Below are 18922 nucleotides of genomic sequence, written 5' to 3'. Positions count from 1 at the left end.
AATAGAGCATTCCAAATGGTTCATACTATGGTTAATAAGTATTAAGGTAACTATTGTGGGCAACATTAGCATCAAGTTACAAGAATGTTCTATATTTAACACAGTTCTGTGTGGAATTTTATAAGCCAATAGGACATACAATAATGTCTTTTAATAAGCCAATAAAGAAATAGCATACTCCGAATCAATCACAGATTAATCACACTATTGTTCCAGGCAAAGGGCAATGAAAGGAACAAAGTCTAAATTTAGTTGAGATGAACATTTGTTAAAAAACTAAATTCAACCTAGTAAATCAGAATATCTAATTGACTTTATTAAGCAACTCATTAATAAGGCATCATCCCATCTAGCAAGCAAAGAGTTGCTCCAAGGAGTTGTACTAAATGGAAGGTTTTTATAGGAAGGAGGGTGGAGCAAGGATGTTATTAGCAAAAGAAAAGAAAGGATTGTTTCAGGCCAGGATGGCTTCTTTTAAGGATAAGGGTGGGGACCAGCAGGGTTTGTTTCTCTGTCACCACCTCACTGGTACTGATCAGGAAATTTCAGACTGACTTTTAAAAGACCACATTCCTGGGATAGGGTGAAACTGTCACTAAGGTTTTGGTTTGCTGAGGTTGAAGGCAAAGGACTCCATTTTGGACTACTTGTTTCTTTTTTAAACGCTTTATATGAGTTGATACTGGGGTGGGACAGGTTAGCCAACTGAGAGCTGATGTCCAGCTGCCAGTGTAACAGGAAAAGTCCTGTGTTGCTAGAGCAGGTTACTAGGGAACGGTGGCTGGGGTGTTGATGGGCAAGATGATGATCTTAGCAAGGCCTCTGCGTGGTTTTTGCTGCTGTCAGTAAAGGGATCACCTTTACCATGGCAGGAACTAATTGTCTCAGCATCTTCAGAGAGCTATTTGAGATCAGCAAAGTGGAGACTTGTGCAGACCAATCACTCTTGGATCAACGCGTAAACTTTCAGTATTCGTAGTCTAATGTCCCCTTGCCATACTTACTTCTTCATGAGTTTTTGTTGACAAGCTCCCAGCTGCTGAGCTACTAGTTCTTGTCTGTGAGAACAGATGACATAATGACTTCCTGATACAGTTGACTTTATTCTTCTATCAAAACAACTTACCTCTGAAAATACTTTTTGTCTTAGCCATAAACAAATGGGTTTGAAATCATATCAAACCAATACATAGCAAAGGCAAAGCTGGAGGAATCTGGACTGCTTTTCTAGGAATGAGGCCAGACTAGTTGGCTAGCCAGGGGAGCATTCACTAAAAATCACCTGGGATGGGGTGCCTGGGTAGCTCAGTCGGTTAAGAGTCCACCTTTTGATTTCAGCTCAGGTCATGATCCCATGGTCCACAGGGCTCAGGATCCATATGGCTCCACTTTCTGCCTAGAGCCTGCTTGAGATTCTGTCTCCCTCATCCTCTGCCCCTCCCCTGCTCAGCTCTCTTTCTCTCAGTAAAAAAATAAATAAAAACACCTGAAAGCCATGATCAGTGGGTAAATCCAGAACTTCTTTAGGCAACCAATGGATTGGCTGCCACCTCAAGAGGATTTATGAGCAGTGGGCTCCCTCTGCCCTGGAGGCCACACCGGTGGTCAGGCATTGGCCCCAGCTCCACAGGCCTAGAGGGCCTCAGCTTCCCAAGGATGGCTGACAGACTGTGTACTGAGCTTTCAGTGCAGCTTCCTTCAGGTTAGACATTGAACTGGAATAGAGCACCGGTCTTGAGAGGCCAAGCCACTGAAGAGGGCTTTTGGGGGTACAAGGCACCACCTGATTCCAAGCTATAAACTACACAAATGTGAAGAATGCCCCCTGAAGACAGAACTGATGAAAACTGGACTGACTTGCCAGAGTGGGGCTGAGCAGACTGGACCAGGTACCCACCACTGAAAGACACCTGAGAGTCTTGATTGTTGAAGAAGCCTGGGACCCTATCAAGCAACTGGTCCAAATGTGTACTGACTGTAGCCATTTTAAAGCTGCCACCTCAGAAAGATTTCCTGGAAGTGGGTTCTTTTGCTCTGGAAGCTAGGTAAGTGGTTGGATATGAGCCCCAGCTCCACAGGGCAAAGGGGTCTGGCTAGACACTGGCAGGCTGACAGGGTACCTACGGCACATGTGCCAGCCACATGGGTCAGGGAGGCCAGGAACCCAGAACTGGGCAACTGTTGAGAGTGTCTAGGTGTCGAGAGTAAGCTCTTGGAGGTCCCTGGCATCTGCCTAATTCCAATTTTTAACCTAAACAAATGTTCATATTCCTCCTGAAGGCTTCCCTGGAGGAAACTGGATGGCCTTGCCAGAATGGGACCAGTTATCAAGTCTCCCAGGTGTCTGTTATTCAGGGATATTCCATCAGTCTTGCCAGACTACACCCTGGCAAGGTGGTCCATTTTCCTACAGCTCTGCTGTTGAGAGAATATGCGTATTTGTGTAGGTCAGACTTTGGAATTAGGAAGATATTTTATACCCCTAATAGCACTCTCCTGTGATTGGCATTGCTTGACACTTGACCTTTAAGAGGTCCCTAGCTACCCTGACCTATGAAGTCTGCGCATGCAGAGTACCCATCCTATCAGGCATTGGGCAGCCTAGGACTTCTGGGCTGTGTAGCTGCAACCTTCCCAAACCACCTGCATAGCCTCCAGGGCAGAGAAAATCCACACCAAGAAAATCATTCTGGAAAGGTAGCTTTAAACTGGGGACAGTCTTCATTTGATCTGCTGCCTGGTGGGGTCACAGGTTTACCAGTATAGCTTTCCAAGGTAGCCCACCCCAAAAAGTTCAACAATGGCATATTAATCATTTTCATTTAAAGTTACCTAAAAAACAGCCAGTATAGGAAGAACACTCTGACTCTCTGTTGTCTCCAGAAACCAATGAATAAATCTCTCACATGAGGAGCCTCCCTGCACCAGGATGTAGGGAGACATCCTTTTCATCAGAGACAGGAAATTCAAAGAAGCCTAAATAAACAAACCTTGTTACTTTTACTGATTTACTGTCACAGCCCAAATCTGTTTAGAATTCCTTACTAACTGAAGCTCTCAAACTTAGATTTTGTTTTGTCACTTCCTCACAGATTTATGCTTCTTTGACTATAACTTACAAAAGCTGTGTGACCTGATTATTTCTTTGGGTATCAGTATTAATAGTTGGCCTCTGTGCACATGTAATAAACTTTGGAGTGTTTTTTTTATTCTATTAACATGTTTTCATATCACTTTTAACTCTTAGGCCACCTAGAAGAACCTTGAAGGGTAGAATAAAAGTTTTCCTTCCCAACATTTGGCATAGTCAGTAGGATACACTTCCCTCACTGGACACTGTTTGCTTTGAGGCTCTTGCAGCTGACACATCCTGGAACATCTGACAAACAGCCAGCAGAAGGTAAGAATCTTTGGCAGGCTTCTTAAGGTGTTACCACATCAGCCTCCTGATCTCTGCCTGCATGGTCTAATGGAGTGATAGTGGTGAGCATCTATCTTCTCTAAATTTACATCAACAAAAGAAAATATTTGTCGAGCTGGTTTCTTGGTCTTGGTGATTCTGGTAAGATTTGGTAGGGTACTCTTCATGTGGCTGATTCATTGCCTCATAGAGATGGTCATGGTTTTTCTTTGTCTCTTTGTCTCTGTCTTTTGAGTCATTTGTTATAAAAAGAAATTACTAGAGCGAAAGAACACAGGTCTTAGGTCTTTTTAAGACTGCTGTTCAAGCCAGCCTCAAAAAGTGATGGGTTTGTGGTTCTGGCATCTGTTTAGACAAAATCTGCTGTGAGTCCTCTACATAAAAACAAAATGTAGTTTTTCCTTTGTCATCTTCTATGTCCAAAGAGCTTGGCTTTATGACCAGTAAGATTATTCTCTCTGGTCTCCACAATCCAGGGGTGTGTGGAAGAAACTGCTTTACTTCTAACCCCATCCCACACACCAAGAATTTCCTGCACTGTGAGTCCCCCACAAAGTATGATGCTTTTTGTTTGCTTGTTTGTTCTGGAGAGATAGACAGAGTGTGAGCAGGGAAGGGGCAGAGAGAGAGAGAGACACAGAACCCGAAATAGGTTCCAGGCTCTGAGCTGTCAGCACAGAGCCCGTTGTGGGGCTTGAACCCACATACCATGAGATCATGACCTGAGCTGAAGTCAGAAGCTCAACCGACTGAGCCAAACAGGTGCTCCATTTTTTTTTTAATTGTGGATGTGGCTTTATTTACCAAAGGTGTCAGCTCGGGGCTGGGTCTGCCAGCCAAGCCCTCAGATAGCTGGAGAGGGCGAGAGGGTCCCAGCTCAGCCCAGTCCTGGTAGCAAGGCTCAATCTGGGTTTACCTTGGTGGCCAGTTGAATAGACTGGGATTCTGAGGGACAAAATTACAAACAGCACTTTCTTTGTTTGGCTGTGTCAGCTCTCAGGGGAATTTGTCATAAGAGGTCCCAGCTCATAAGGGACCTTTATCATCTTAATCTTTGTTGTTAGTACTGGAAAGTCCCATTCCACTAGTGTTTGTCCAGCATCACAGATTAGTGGGTCTGTAACTGGAGGGGTCTTATGTTTTCAGGAGAGATCTGGGACACAGTCTTTACTGCACCATTCTTACTGCCTGTGCAAAAAAGAAAGTTTTCACTTTTTTTTTTAAAGTTTATTTATTTATTTTGAGAGAGAGACAGAGCACAAGCAGGGAAGGGGCAGAGAAAGAGGATCCCAAGCAGGCTCTACACTGTCAGCGCAGAGCTCGCCGTGGGGCTTGAACTCACAAACCATGAGATCATGCCCTGAACCAAAACCAGGAGTCAGACACTTAACTGACTGAGCCATACAGGTGCCTCTGTTTTTGCTTTTTTAAACTATTTTGGGGAGTAAATTTTTGGACCATGGGGACTGCATCATTTAAGGCTTCTCTAGGGATACTACTTGTGTCCATGGTCTAAGCCTGGAAAGTTGCTTTCATGTTTTTCAAAAAAAGATGTATTGGTCTGAATACAGACGAATAAGATCTTACTTATCAATGGCCAGATGATGAGTTCTTTAAATTGGCTAGATTTGCAAGAAGAGAAAATTATTTATAGAGATCTCTTAATTGTCTTATGGGTTTAACAGCTAACCTTAGGGATTCCCTTGACAAGATGAGAAAACAGAAGTCCTACATCTAATGTAAATTCTCCTTCTCACACTCTGGCCCCATCTACCTATTTTAACTTCCCTTTCTCTATATGATTTACAGAGAGCATTCTGGCCTAATCTTTAGGTTCAAAGTATAGGGATTACTCATGTAAGTACTGAAAGTCTCATAATGAATTAACACAAGCTCCGGACACTGGCAGTAAGTCTCCCTTTTCTCCTGTTTTCCAGGGCTCCGTAATCAGGCTATACCAGCTTCAGGCATTCCTGTGCAGTGTCCTTTGCAGATACATCCTAGACCCTCGACCAAAAGGCAACACATTTCCCCTGAACAACAGCAGATCTTTTCAATCATAGAGACTTTTTACTTCCATCCTCTTTCTCCCCAAATTTAGAAAAGAATTAAAAGATTAATGGCCATTCACAACACCACCCCTCCACACACACACACACACACACACACACACACACACACACACACACAGAAAAAACAGGTGACCAAAATCTCCTAGGCCTTCCTATAAATGATCAGCAGAAGGCCAATGTTTAGGGACTAATAGAAGCCAAGGTTGAATTATGTACTCAGAAAGAAGGCTTTTGTTAAAATGCTTTACAGACTTTACAAAGCCATAAGTCTTTTGATTCCCATTTTGGGTAAAATCTCCCTGATATAAAGTAGCTAGTTTAATTTAAAAAGATGAGTCAGTCCCTTAGTATTCAGGCTGTAACCCAGTTCTTTGGAGGGAATTAAAAACAACTGCCTTTGCCTTGCAAATCTCTAGGAAACCAGAAATGCAACTCTAGAAATAAGTCAAAACCTACTTTACTAATCCTCAAACTTTGTCTATTTCTCTCAAAATGCTTGCAGATATGACAAAAAATCAGGATATTAGGACAAAATGCCCCTTGCTTCAAAAAGGTAAATAACAATTAACACTGAATCTCTTAAAAAATAAAAATAAAAAAATAAACAACTTGCATTCTTTCTCTGTCCCTTAAAGTCCTGCATTTTATGCTCTTGAAATATAAGCACAACCCCAGTCACCTTAGACTTAAGGGAAGAAAAGGAACAGGTCTTTTTAAAAACAAACCACTAAAGTTTGTGCCCAAACTCTAAGTCTTTTCCACAAATAGTAAAATACTTTATAAACTAGTGAGTTTTATACTGTTTTAAAATAGAAGCTGTGTCTGTGTATGTATGTGCATTATAGATACGGTGTTTTTCTACTTCTCAATGTTATTTCCAAAAATTATTTGTAAACAGCTCTATTGAATTGGCTTAAAAATTAAGTGTTTATAGAAATTTAGTATGATAAAAATTCTCAAAATAGAAATAGTCCAAATGAATTTCAGGTTCAAATGATCTGAGAAAATATTCAATATGAAAATTTATTTAAGGTTAATTTAATAAAATAGAAATATCTTTATAATATCAGCTTTAAAATTAAAACTTTCATTCTGCTTGGGTTTACTGAAAGTCAAATAAGTTCATGTTATTTAGGTTACAAAATATGCCAACAAGAACAGAATAGCTTGGAAGACTGGCTTACTTTCTGTGATATCTCATGAAGTGTTTGTGGGTGATCTAACCACAATTGTTTTTTTTTTAATTTTATTTTTTTAATTTGTATCCAAATTAGTTAGCATATAGTGCAACGATTTCGGGAGTAGGTTCCTTAGTGCCCCTTACCCATTTAGCCCATCCCCCCTCCCACAACCCCTCCAGTAACCTTCTGTTTGTTCTCCATATTTATGAGTCTCTTATGTTTTGTCCCCCTCCCTGTTTTTATATTATTTTTGCTTCCTTTCCCTTATGTTCATCTGTTTTGTCTCTTAAAGTCCTCATATGAGTGAAGTCATATGATATTTGTCTTGATCTAATTTCACATAGCATAATACCCTCCAGTTCCATCCATGTAGTTGCAAATGGCAAGATTTCATTCTTTTTGATTGCCGAGTAATGCTCCATTGTATGTATATACCACATCTTCTTTATCCATTCATCCATCGATGGACATTTGGGCTCTTTCTGTACTTTGGCTATTGTGGATAGTGCTGCTATAAACATTAGGGTGCAAGTGCCCCTTTGAAACAGCATACCTGTATCCCTTGGATAAATACCTGGTATTGCAATTGCTGGGTCATAAGGTAGTTCTATTTTTAATTTTTTGAGAAACCTCCATACTGTTTTCCAGAGTGGATGCACCAGCTTGCATTCCCACCAACAATGCAAAAGAGATCCTCTTTCTCCACATCCTCACCTATCTGTTGTTGCCTGAGTTGTTAATGTTAGCCATTCTGACAGGTGTGAGGTGGTATCTCATTATGGTTTTGACTTGTATTTCCCTGATGATGAGTGATATTGAGCATTTTCGACATGTGTCTAAAACACATGTGTCAGCCATCTGGATGTCTCCTTCAGAAAAATGTCTATTCATGTCTTTTGCCCATTTCTTCACTGGATTGTTTTTTGGGTGTTGAGTTTGATAAGTTCTTTACAGATTTTGGATACTAACCCTTTATCTGATATGTCATTTGCAAATATCTCCTCCCATTCCCTTGGTTACCTTTTAGTTTTGCTGATTGATTCCTTCACTGTGCAGAAGATTTTTATCTTCATGAGGTCCCAGTAGTTCATTTTTGCTTTTGTTTCCCTTGCCTCTGGAGACGTGTTGAGTAAGAAGTTGCTGCGGCCGAGGTTAAAGAGGTTTTTGCCTGCTTTCTCCTTGAGGATTTTGATGGCTTCCTGTCTTGCTTTTCAGTCTTTCATCCATTTTGAGTTTATTTTTGTGTCTGGTGTAAGAAAGTGGTCCAGGTTCATTCTTCTGCATGTCGCTGTCCAGTTTTCCCAGCACCACTTGCTGAAGAGACTGTCTTTACTCCATTGGATATTCTTTCCTGTTTTGTCAAAGATTAGTTGACTATACTTTTGTGGGTCCATTTCTGGAGTCTCTAGTCTATTCCATTGGTCTATGTGTCTGTTTTTGTGCCAATACCATGCTGTCTTGATGATTACAGTTTTGTAATATAGCTTGAAGTCTGGGATTGTGATGCTTCCACCTTTGGTTTTCTTTTTCAGGATTGCTTTGGTTATTCGGGTTTTTTTCTGGCTCATTAAAAATTTTAGGATTGTTTGTTCTAGTTCTGTGAAGAATGCTGCTGTTATTTTGATAGGGATTGCATTGACTATGTAGATAGCTTTGGGTAGTATTGACATTTTAACAATATTTATTCTTCCAATCCAGGAGCATGGAATATTTTTCCATTTTTGTGTGTCTTCTTCAATTTCTTTCATAAGCTTTCTATAGTCTTCAGTGTATACGTTTTCTTGAAAAAGGAATCTTTAAAAAGAGATTTTAATGTGTGGTCAATTGGTTAAGATTAAAATGAATTTATTTAGGGGTGCCTAGGTGACTCAGTTGGTTAACTGTCCACCTCTTGATTTTAGCTCAGATCATGATCTCACAGTCATGAGATCAAGTGCCTCATCAGACTCCATGCTGAGCATGAAGCCTGCTTAGCATTATCTGTTCCTCTCTCTGCCCCTCCCCAACTCACACCTGCCCGCACTCTCTAAAAAAAAAAAAAAAAAATTAAAAAATAAAATGAATTTAGTTTAAACACGAGTTTTAAGGGGCACCTGGTGGCTCAGTTGGTTAAGAGTCAGACTTTGGCTCAGGTCATGATCTCATGGTTTGTGAGTTCGAGCCCCACATTGGGCTCTCTGATGTCCATACAGCACGGCTTGGGATCTCTGCCTCCTCTCTCTCTGCACCCCCCCCTCCCCCCCGCCAACTCATGCTCTTACTCTTTCTCTCTCTCAAACATTTTTTAAAAATGTGTTTTAATATCAAAAGTAAGCTTGTACAAAATTAAAATTTGGCTTCTCTCTCTGTTAAAAGGATAAACTTTTCTTAGATTATTGGTCTTCTTTTAATAAGAAGTTGTAAGTAATTTTTTTCTTTACCATTTATGTAATCTACCTAGGAAAACAAAGAGTCTGTGTTGTCTTTATAAGGTCTTTGGGTTTTTTTCTATTTAATATTAAAAGAGCTAAGGCTTTTTCAGCCATGTAACTACCTGTGTTAGTCTTTGAAGTCTTTAATTGGCACTTTGGCTAAATTGATAACTAAGTATGGTTTCATAATGATCTGTGATCCTATTTATTTATTTTTTCATATTTTTATTTTTTTTTTTTTTGGTTTTTTTTTTGTTTTTTTATAATTTATTTTTTTCAATATATGAAATTTATTGTCAAATTGGTTTCCATACAACACCCAGTGCTCATCCCAAAAGGTGCCCTCCTCAATACCCAGCACCCACCCTCCCCTCCCTCCCACCCCCATCAGCCCTCAGTTTGTTCTCAGTTTTTAAGAGTCTCTTATGCTTTGGCTCTCTCCCACTCTAACCTCTTTATTTTTTTTCCTTCCCCTCCCCCATGGGTTTCTGTTAAGTTTCTCAGGATCCACATAAGAGTGAAAACATATGGTATCTGTCTTTCTCTGTATGGCTTATTTCACTTAGCATCTGTGATCCTATTTAATTAAATGTCCAAACTTTTTGATATTTGACAAACCTCCCAAAATCAAATTTTAAAATGAAGTCTTGACCACCAACTAACTTTGAAATATTCCAGCAGATCCCTAGAACATTTGAAGGATTTGTTCTCCTTGTAAAAGAGAGAGAATTGTCTTACTTGGTATGTTAAATCACCTGGGAAGTAATGTCAAGTGATGCTAACCTTTCTTAGATTATATTTGTGTAAATATATGTTAAGATTAGTGTTCTAGAAATTGTATGAAACTCCTAGAAATCTGATATGTCTCAATATGTTATTGCTTGCCATTCTAGTTCTAATCTTGAAGTGCTGTGTGATAGAAATGACCAAATTACCTTGTCAGTAACATTGTAATGAACTCTGATCAGATCCTTAACCACTGCAATTTTAAGACTTTTGTCATTTACAGACAAAAGGTTAACTCTGATGCTACTGCAAAAGTCTTTCATCTTCAAAGAGATTCAGGGAAAGGACTCTGACAAGTACTCTCAAATACAGGTCTCTACTAACTTTAAGATCATGCCATTGAACTTGGTAAGAATTTATAGAACTCTAACAGAAACTGAAGTCTTCTTAAAACTACTAACAAAAGATCAAGATCAACAAAAAATTATCACATGGGAATGAATAAACTGAGAATGATGATAATTTTTATGGCTTTTTGTTTGCAATACTGCTTGTTATTTAATCTTTTGTTTTCCAGATATAAGAAAGCCTTTCCTCTTAAACTAAATATGACTCACAGCAATTTGGTTAATTGTACCTTTGTAAGCAGAATTGCAACATCTATCTTTCTCCCCTACCTGATCTCTCCAGAATTTGGAATCTCTCAGTGAGCATTCTTATGGTTTCATAGAAATATTTGCCTAAGATCAATAAGAATCTTTTCTCTTTGTGACAAGACACAGTTGGAAACATTGGTTATATTACCAAGGCTTTGACTGAAATGTCATATTTGAGACAAACATGCATAGACTCAGATTTATGAGTCTATGCTTTATGGAACTAAGGATGACTTAATGGAGCCAATAAATCCCCCTAGGAATATCAGCCTGCTATCTTGCTTACAAGGATCTCAGCAGCCTTACCAGGTGAGTAAGGTCACATCTGGCAGATGGAGAAATATCAGGATATTTGGGAGATCTTGAAAAGAAAGAAAGAATTTAATTCTACAGATATTGCAGGCAAAGCCTGATGGCAAGTATTTGGGTTGGCTTCTTAGCTTTAAGAGGCTGCTAAAAGTTCAGTCTGGAGATTCCCGATGGAAAGTTCCACCAAAGCAGGTTTAAAAGAGCTTGTATGGCCAATTGCTACTCTTGCTGCACTCTGTAAATAATCAGGTTTCTTGAAACTAGACGTAATTGGCAAACAAATTAGTCTTACAATGGTTATCACTGATAGAAATGAGGGTAAGTGTAGAGAGAAAAAAAACTTTCATTTGAAACTATGAAACGTACTTTTGGATTCTAGATTCTATTTCTGTTCATCGTTTTTGAGATTTTGTTTTCTACCTGTAAACTTGACTAGATCCTGAAGTCTTCTGGTTTCATCCAAACTCTGGCTACAACTCTCCAAACTAACACAATTTTCTCCCATCCTTTTGACTTGAAATCATTGAAAATGAAATCTGCCCTTTTTCCTGAGGCCTTCCAAACTGAGTATGAATGACTTGATGTAAACTTCAGGGAAATTGTCACAACAGCACATGCATGGATGATCTTTGTGCAGGTTGCTGTGTGTCCACTCAAAGAGATCAACAGAGTATTCAAGAGGAATATGGAGGTGTAGGAGGACACTGGGCTCACCTTGTCCTTCTGATCACTTACATTCCACCCACATCTGCCTAAATAACCCAGAAAACTGCCAGAAGACTAGCATAACAGACTCTCTGTAGCTAAGTGTAGACAAGAGGCCCACGGAAGAGGGTAGGAAGGGCGGAGAGGTGGTGTGTGCTACACAGACTGGCAGGAGGGAGCCGGGGCCGTGGAGGGGCAGCCCGCCCAGCAAGGCAGAGCCCCCGAGTCTGGCTGGCAAAAGCGGAGGGGCCGGACGGAGTGTGTTCTGACAGCAAGACTTAACATCTGGAATGTTAAGAGTCAACAGCTCTGCTCTTGGAGAGCAGGGAGGGTAAGAGGACACTGGGAGGGAGAGTTGTCAAGCCCTGGAGGACAGGGCTCAGCTCAGTGAGGGAACAAAGGTGCTGGTAAGTGCCATCTCCCTCTCCCATCACCCAGCCAAAATCCCAAAGGGAACCAGTTCCCATCACCGAACTTGCTTGCACTGCACAAATGCCCAACGCTGTGCTTCTGTGGATCCATCCCTCCGAGGGGTCTGCCTCCCTCCCCGTGCTGCAGGGCCCCTCCCACAGGGGACCACTGACACCAAAGCGAGCTAAGCCTGCCCTCCCGCCCCTGTGCACCTTGTGGATCCACCCCCGCTAATACGACCTTGGCCAGATCCCATTAAAGCAGTACCACAAGCCTGGCAGTGTGCAAGTGGCCCAGACAGGGGCCATACCACTCCACAATGAGTCCTGCCCCTGGGAGAGGGGAACATAAGGTACACACCAGTCTGACTGCGGCCCCACTGGTGGGCTGGGAACAGACATTGGGTCTGACTGCAGCCCCGCCCACCAACACAAATTACTCCCGACAGCACAAGGGAAGTGCCCTGCAGTTTGGAGCCACCCCAATGACTACCCAAAATGATAAAATGGAAGAATTCTCCTCAAAAGAAACTCCCAGGAAGTAGCATCACCTAATGAATTGATCAAAACTGATTTAAGCAATATAATGGAACAAGAATTTAGAATAATAGTCCTAAAATTAATCGCTGTGCTTGAAAAATGAATAGAGGACTGCAGAGATCAAGGGACTAAGAAATAGTCATGAGCTAAAAAAAATGCTATAAATGAGATGCAAAATAAAATGGAGGCGGCCATAGCACGGATTAAAGAGGCAGAGGAGAGAATAGGTGAATTAGAAGATAAAATTATGGAAAAAGAGGAAGCTGAGAAAAAGAAAACAATCCAGGAGTATGAGGGAAGAATTAGAGAACTAAGTGATGCAATCAAACGGAACAATATCCGTATCATAGGAATTCCAGAAGAAGAAGAGGAAGAGGAAGAAGAGAGAAAGGGACTGAAGGTATACTTGAAAAAATCATAGCTGAGAACTTCCCTGATCTGGGGAAGGAAAAAGGCATCGAAATCCAAGAGGCACAGAGGACTCCCTTCAGACGTAACTTGAATCAATCTTCTGCATGACATATCATAGTGAAACTGGCAAAATACAAAGATAAAGAGAAAATTCTGAAAGCAGCTAGGGATAAACATGCTCTAACATATAAAGGGAGACCAATAAGACTAGTGGCAGACCTAGTTACTGAAACTTGGCAGGCCAGAAAGGAATGGCAGGAAATCTTCAATGTGTTGAACAGAAAAAAAAAAATGCAGCCAAGAATCCTTTATCCAGCAAGTCTGTCATTCCAAATAGAAGGAGAGATAAAGGCTTTCCCAAACAAAAACTGAAGGAATTCATCACCACTAAACCAGCCCTACAAGAGATCCTAAGGGGGATTCTGTGAGTGAAATATTTCAAGGACTACAAAGTACCAGAGACATCACTACAAGCACGAAACCTGACATCACAATGACTCTAAACCCATATCTTTCAATAATCACACTGAATGTAAATGGGCTAAATGCTCCAGCCAGAAGACATAGGATAGACATCAGAATGGATAAAAAAACAAGACCCATCTATTTGCTGTCTACAAGAGACTCATTTTAGACCTGAGGACACCTTCAGATTGAGAGTGAGGGAATGGAGAACTATTTATCATGCTACTGGAAGTCAAAAGAAAGCTGAAGTAGCCACACTTATATCAGACAAACTAGACGTCAAATTAAAGGCTGTAACAAAAGATGAAGAAAGGTATTATATAATTACAGGGTCCATCAGGAAGAGCTAACAATTATAAATGTCTATACGCCGAATACGGGAGCCCCCAAATATATAAAACAATCACAAACATAAGCAACCTTATTGATAAGAATATGGTAATTGCAGGGGACTTTAACACTCCACTTACAACAATGGATAGATCATCTAGACACAGGATCAATAAAGAAACAAGGGCCCTGAATGATACATTGGATCAGATGGACTTGACAGATATATTTAGAACTCTGCATCCCAAAGCAACAGAATATACTTTCTTCTCGAGTGCACATGGAACCTTCTCCAAGATAGATCACATACTGGGTCACAAAGCAGCCCTTCATAAGTATAAAAGAATTGAGATCATACCATGCACATTTTCAGGCCACAATGCTATGAAACTTGAAATCAACCACAGGAAAAGGTCTGGAAAACCTCCAAAAGCATGGAAGTTAAAGAACACCCTACTAAAGAATGAATGGGTCAACCAGCAATTAGAGAAGAAATTAAGAAATATATGGAAGCAAATGAAAATACAACAATCCAAACGCTTTGGGATGCAGCGAAGGCAGTCCCGAGAGGAAAATACATTGCAATCCAGGCCTATCTCAAGAAACAAGAAAAATCCCAAATACAAAATCTAACAGCACATCTAAAGGAAACAGAAGCAGAACAGCAAAGACACCCCAAACCCAGCAGAAGAGAAATAAAGATCAGAGCAGAAATAAACAATATAGAATCTAAAAAAACTGTAGAGCAGATCAATGAAACCAAGAGTTGGTTTTCTGAAAAAAAAAAAAAAAAATTGATAAACCTCTAGCCAGGCTTCTCAAAAAGGGAGATGACCCAACTAGATAAATTGATGAATGAAAATGGAATTATTACAACCCAACCCTCAGAAATATAAGCAATTATCAGGGAATACTATGAAAAATTATATGCCAACAAACTGGACAACCTGGAAGAAATGGAAAAATTCCTAAGCACCCACACAGTTCCAAAACTCAAACAGGAAGAAATAGAAAACTTGAACAGACCCATAACCAGCGAAGAAATTGAATCAGTTATCAAAATTCTCCCAACAAATAAGAGTCCAGGACCAGATGGCTTCCCTGGAGAAGTCTACTAGACATTTAAAGCAGAGATAATGCCTATTCTTTTCAAGCTGCTCCAAAAAATAGAGAAGGAAAACTTCCAGACTCATTCTATGAAGCCAGCATTACTTTGATTCCCAAACCTGACAGAGACCCAGCAAAACAAGAGAACTACAGGCCAATATCCCTGATGAATATGGATGCAAAAATTCTCCACAATATACTAGCAAATCAAATTCAACAGCATACAAAAAGAATTATTCACCATGATCAAGTGGGATTCATTCCTGGGCTGCAGACCTGGTTCAACATTCGCAAATCAATCAATGTGATACATGACATTAGTAAAAGAAAAGAAAAGAACCATATGATCCTGTCAATCGATGCAGAAAAAGCATTTGACAAAATTCAGCATCCTTTCTTAATTAAAACCCTTGAGAAAGGATAGAAAGAACATACTTAAAGATCATAAAAGCCATTTATGAAAATCCCACAGCTAATATCATCCTCAATGGGGAAAAACTGACAGCTTTCCCCCTGAGATCAGGAACACGACAGGGATGTCCACTCTCACCGCTGTTGTTTAACACAGTGTTGGAAGTTCTAGCATCAGCAAACAGACAACAACAGGAAATCAAAGTCATCAAAATTGGCAAAGATGAAGTCAAGCTTTCACTTTTTGCAGATGACATAATATTATACATGGAAAAACCGATGTATAATAAGTTTGCCAGAACTGATACATGAATTCAGCAACATCACAGGATACAAAGTTTATGTATAGAAATGTGTTGCATTCTTATACACTAATAATGAAGCAACGAAGACAAAGAAACTGATCCCATTCACAATTGCACCAAGAAGCATAAAATACCTAGGAATAAATCTAACCAAAGATGTAAAATATCTGTATGCTGAAAACTATAGAAAGCTTATGAAGGAAATTGAAGAAGACACAAAGAAATGGAAAAACATTCCATGCTCATGGATTGGAAGAATAAATATTGTTAAAATGTCAATACTACCCAAAGCTATCTACACATTCAATGCAATCCCAATCAAAATTGCACCAGTATTCTTCTCGAAGCTAAAACAAGCAATCCTAAAATTTGTATGCAACCACAAAAGGCCCCGAATAGCCAAAGTAATATTGATGAAGAAGACCAAAGTGGGAGGCATCACAATCCCCCAGACTTTAACCTCTACTACAAAGCTGTAATCATCAAGACAGCATGGTATTGGCACAAAAACAGACACATAGACCAATGGAATAGAATAGAGACTCCAGAAATGGACCCACAAAAGTATGGTCAATTAATCTTTGACAAAGCAGGAAAGAATATCCAATGGAATAAAGACAGTCTCTTCAGCAAGTGGTGCTGGGAAAACTGGACAGCGACATGCAGAAGAATGAACCTGGACCACTTTCTTACACCAGACACAAAAATAAACTCAAAATGGATGAAAGACTGAAAAGCAAGACAGGAAGCCATCAAAATCCTCAAGGAGAAAGCAGGCAAAAACCTCTTTAACCTCGGCCGCAGCAACTTCTTACTCAACACATCTCCAGAGGCAAGGGAAACAAAAGCAAAAATGAACTATTGGGACCTCCCCAAGATAAAAAGCTTCTGCACTGCAAAGGAAACAATCAACGAAACTAAAAGGCAACCAACAGAATGGGAAAAGATATTTGCAAATGACATATCAGATAAAGGGCTAGTATCCAAAATCTATGAAGAACTCACCAAACTCCACACCCAAAAAACAAATAATCCAGTGAAGAAATGGGCAGAAAACATGAATAGACACTGGTGGAAATGCAAACTGGTACAGCCACTCTGAAAAACAGTGTGGAGACTCCTCAAAAAGTTAAAAATAGATCTACACTTGACCCAGAAATACCACTGCTAGGAATTTACCCAAAGGACACAGGAGTGCTCATGCATAGGGGAACTTGTACTCCAATGTTTATAGCAGCACTTTCAACAATAGCCAAATTATGGAAAGAGCCTAAATGTCCATCAACTGATGAATGGATAAAGAAATTGTGGTTTATATATACAATGGAATACTACTTGACAATGAGAAAAATGAAATCTGGCTTTTTGTAGCAACGTGGTTGGAACTGGGGAGTGTTATCTAAGTGAAATAAGTCATACAGAGAAAGACAGATACCATATGTTTTCACTCTTATGTGGATCCTGAGAAACTTAACAGAAGACCATGGACGGGGAGGGGAAAAAGTTAGGGAGGGAGGCAAACCATAAGAGACTCTTAAAAACTGAGAATAACTGAGGGTTGATGGTGGGTGGGTGGGTGGGAGGGGAAAGTGGGTGATGGGCATTGAGGAGGGCACCTGTTGGGATAAGCACTGGGTGTTGTATGGAAACCAATTTGACAATAAATTTAATATTTAGAAAAAGAAGAAGAAAAATAATCATCAGAAACACTCAAACTACAAACCAAGAAAATCTGGAAGATGGCCATTGCCTGATTTCAATCCATCTAAAGATACTTTGACATCTAAAACTCATCTCAACTGGGTACCCTCAGAACTCGGAAACTGGTTTATAATTTGTTCCAATCCTTAACCATTGTTTTTCTCTTGTTTCCACAGAAATGTCTCTTATTTAATACCTGCTTGAACCATGAGCCTAACTTTGGGAACACACATCCATCACCACTTCCTGAAATGAATTTAGTAGAACTGACCTATTTTCAACTCTAAGAGACTAGCTCAGTGAGATAAAACAATCTACCAGCTCACATTTTAGTGTGTGGAGTTTCTAAGGAACTCTAGGGGCCCAGGCCAGGCCACCCTAAAATATGCCACTTTGTCATGTTATTTTGAATTAAAGCTATTTAAGAACAGAAGAACATTCTGACTCTCTCTGTCTCCAGATAGCAGGAAATAAATCTCCAATGTCAAAGCTATCCTTCCTGCATCAGGGAGCAGAAAGACATCCTTATCACCTGAAATAGGTATTTAGAGCCAAGAAGACTGTATAAATCAGCAAGTCTTGTTACTTTTACTAGTTTACTACCTCAGCCCAAATTCTGTTTAGAATTGTATGCTAATTAAAGTCAATGAACATAAGTTTTCTCTGCTTTGTCCATTCCTCACAGATTTATGGTTCTTTGCCTAAACATACAACAGCTGCTTGCTTTGGTCATGTGGGGAGTCTCAATTTCATTATTGGACATCTGTATACAAAATAAAAATTTTTTTCTTGTGTTAATCCGTCTCATGTCAATTTAATTCTTAGACTAGTTTGAAGGGAAGAAAAGGGTAGAAAAGAAAATTCTTCCTCCCCAAAACCAATAATCAAGTCGCCCAGGTGCCTCTTAATGAAGGGTACCCCAGCCAGACCAGCTGGCCCCACACTGCTCCAACTTTGCCCTCAGAGGGAATACATGCATTTAGTGTAGGTTGGGGCTTGGCTATAGGCAGATGCCATGGACACCCAAGAGCCTGCTCTGGACATCTGGACTCTCTGGATGCTTTTTATGTTCCAGGCCCCTGGTTATACTGTGCTGACTCACCTGTGCATGAATAATAAATATCTATCAACCAGCCTTTGGGTAGCAAGGGCCCCCCAGGTCTGTGGAGCTCTGGCTGGTCCCCAATCTTACCTGTATCACTACCAGGGCACTGAGAGGCCAACCCCAAAAATATTCCTGAGGTGTCAGCTTTAAACTGGTGAAAGTTTATATTTTCACTGGTTTTCTGATGGCTTCTGGGATTCTCCAAGGCACCCAGGTGTCCCTTATTATAGGATACTTGGGCCACTTTGCACAAGCAAACTGTGCAAGGCAGTCTAGGTTCTTCCTCCTCTGCCTTCAGGGAGAATCTGCACATCGGTGTAGGTTAGGGCTTAGAATTGGGAAGATGCCCTATACCCCCAATGGCCTACTGCCATGACCAGGCTACCCCTGACAAGTTTTCTGAAACAGGTCCCTAGATACTCTGATTTGCTTGTCTTGCACATGCACTATTTCCTCCCCATCAGCAGACTTCCATAACAAAACCTATTTTGAACATAGTTCTGAATGAGAACAGATTGAAAATATGCCTTGTTCACTAATCCCACCGAAATCACTCAAGAGGCGGTTTAGGGGTAGAATAGATTACATAATTAACTTCAGAGGATTCTGAGAGACCTATTGAAATTTTAGATTGGACAAAATTTGAGACTCCAGAT

At 40.2% G+C, this 18922-nt stretch overlaps 1 protein-coding gene across 3 annotated transcripts in view; it reads left to right on the top strand.

Moving 5' to 3' along the window:
- The window catches only part of RGSL1 (regulator of G protein signaling like 1), a 204075-nt gene extending 186116 nt beyond the window's left edge, over positions 1-17959 (top strand). Inside the window, exons 23-25 of one of the 3 annotated variants that reach the window (XR_006199019.1) lie at positions 3248-3400; positions 10095-10219; positions 17338-17959. The gene's annotated coding sequence lies outside the window, so the exon portion shown is untranslated. The remainder of the gene's footprint in view (positions 1-3247; positions 3401-10094; positions 10220-17337) is intronic. The other 2 variants (XR_006199020.1, XR_006199023.1) reach the window with 2 other exon arrangements.
- Positions 17960-18922: the final 963 nt, after the last annotated feature.

Source organism: Panthera leo, chromosome F3 (assembly GCF_018350215.1).
Source record: "Panthera leo isolate Ple1 chromosome F3, P.leo_Ple1_pat1.1, whole genome shotgun sequence".
Lineage (NCBI taxonomy): Eukaryota > Metazoa > Chordata > Mammalia > Carnivora > Felidae > Panthera > Panthera leo.
The sequence above is the reverse complement of the archived record's forward strand: the minus strand, read 5'-3'. Positions and strand labels throughout refer to the sequence as shown.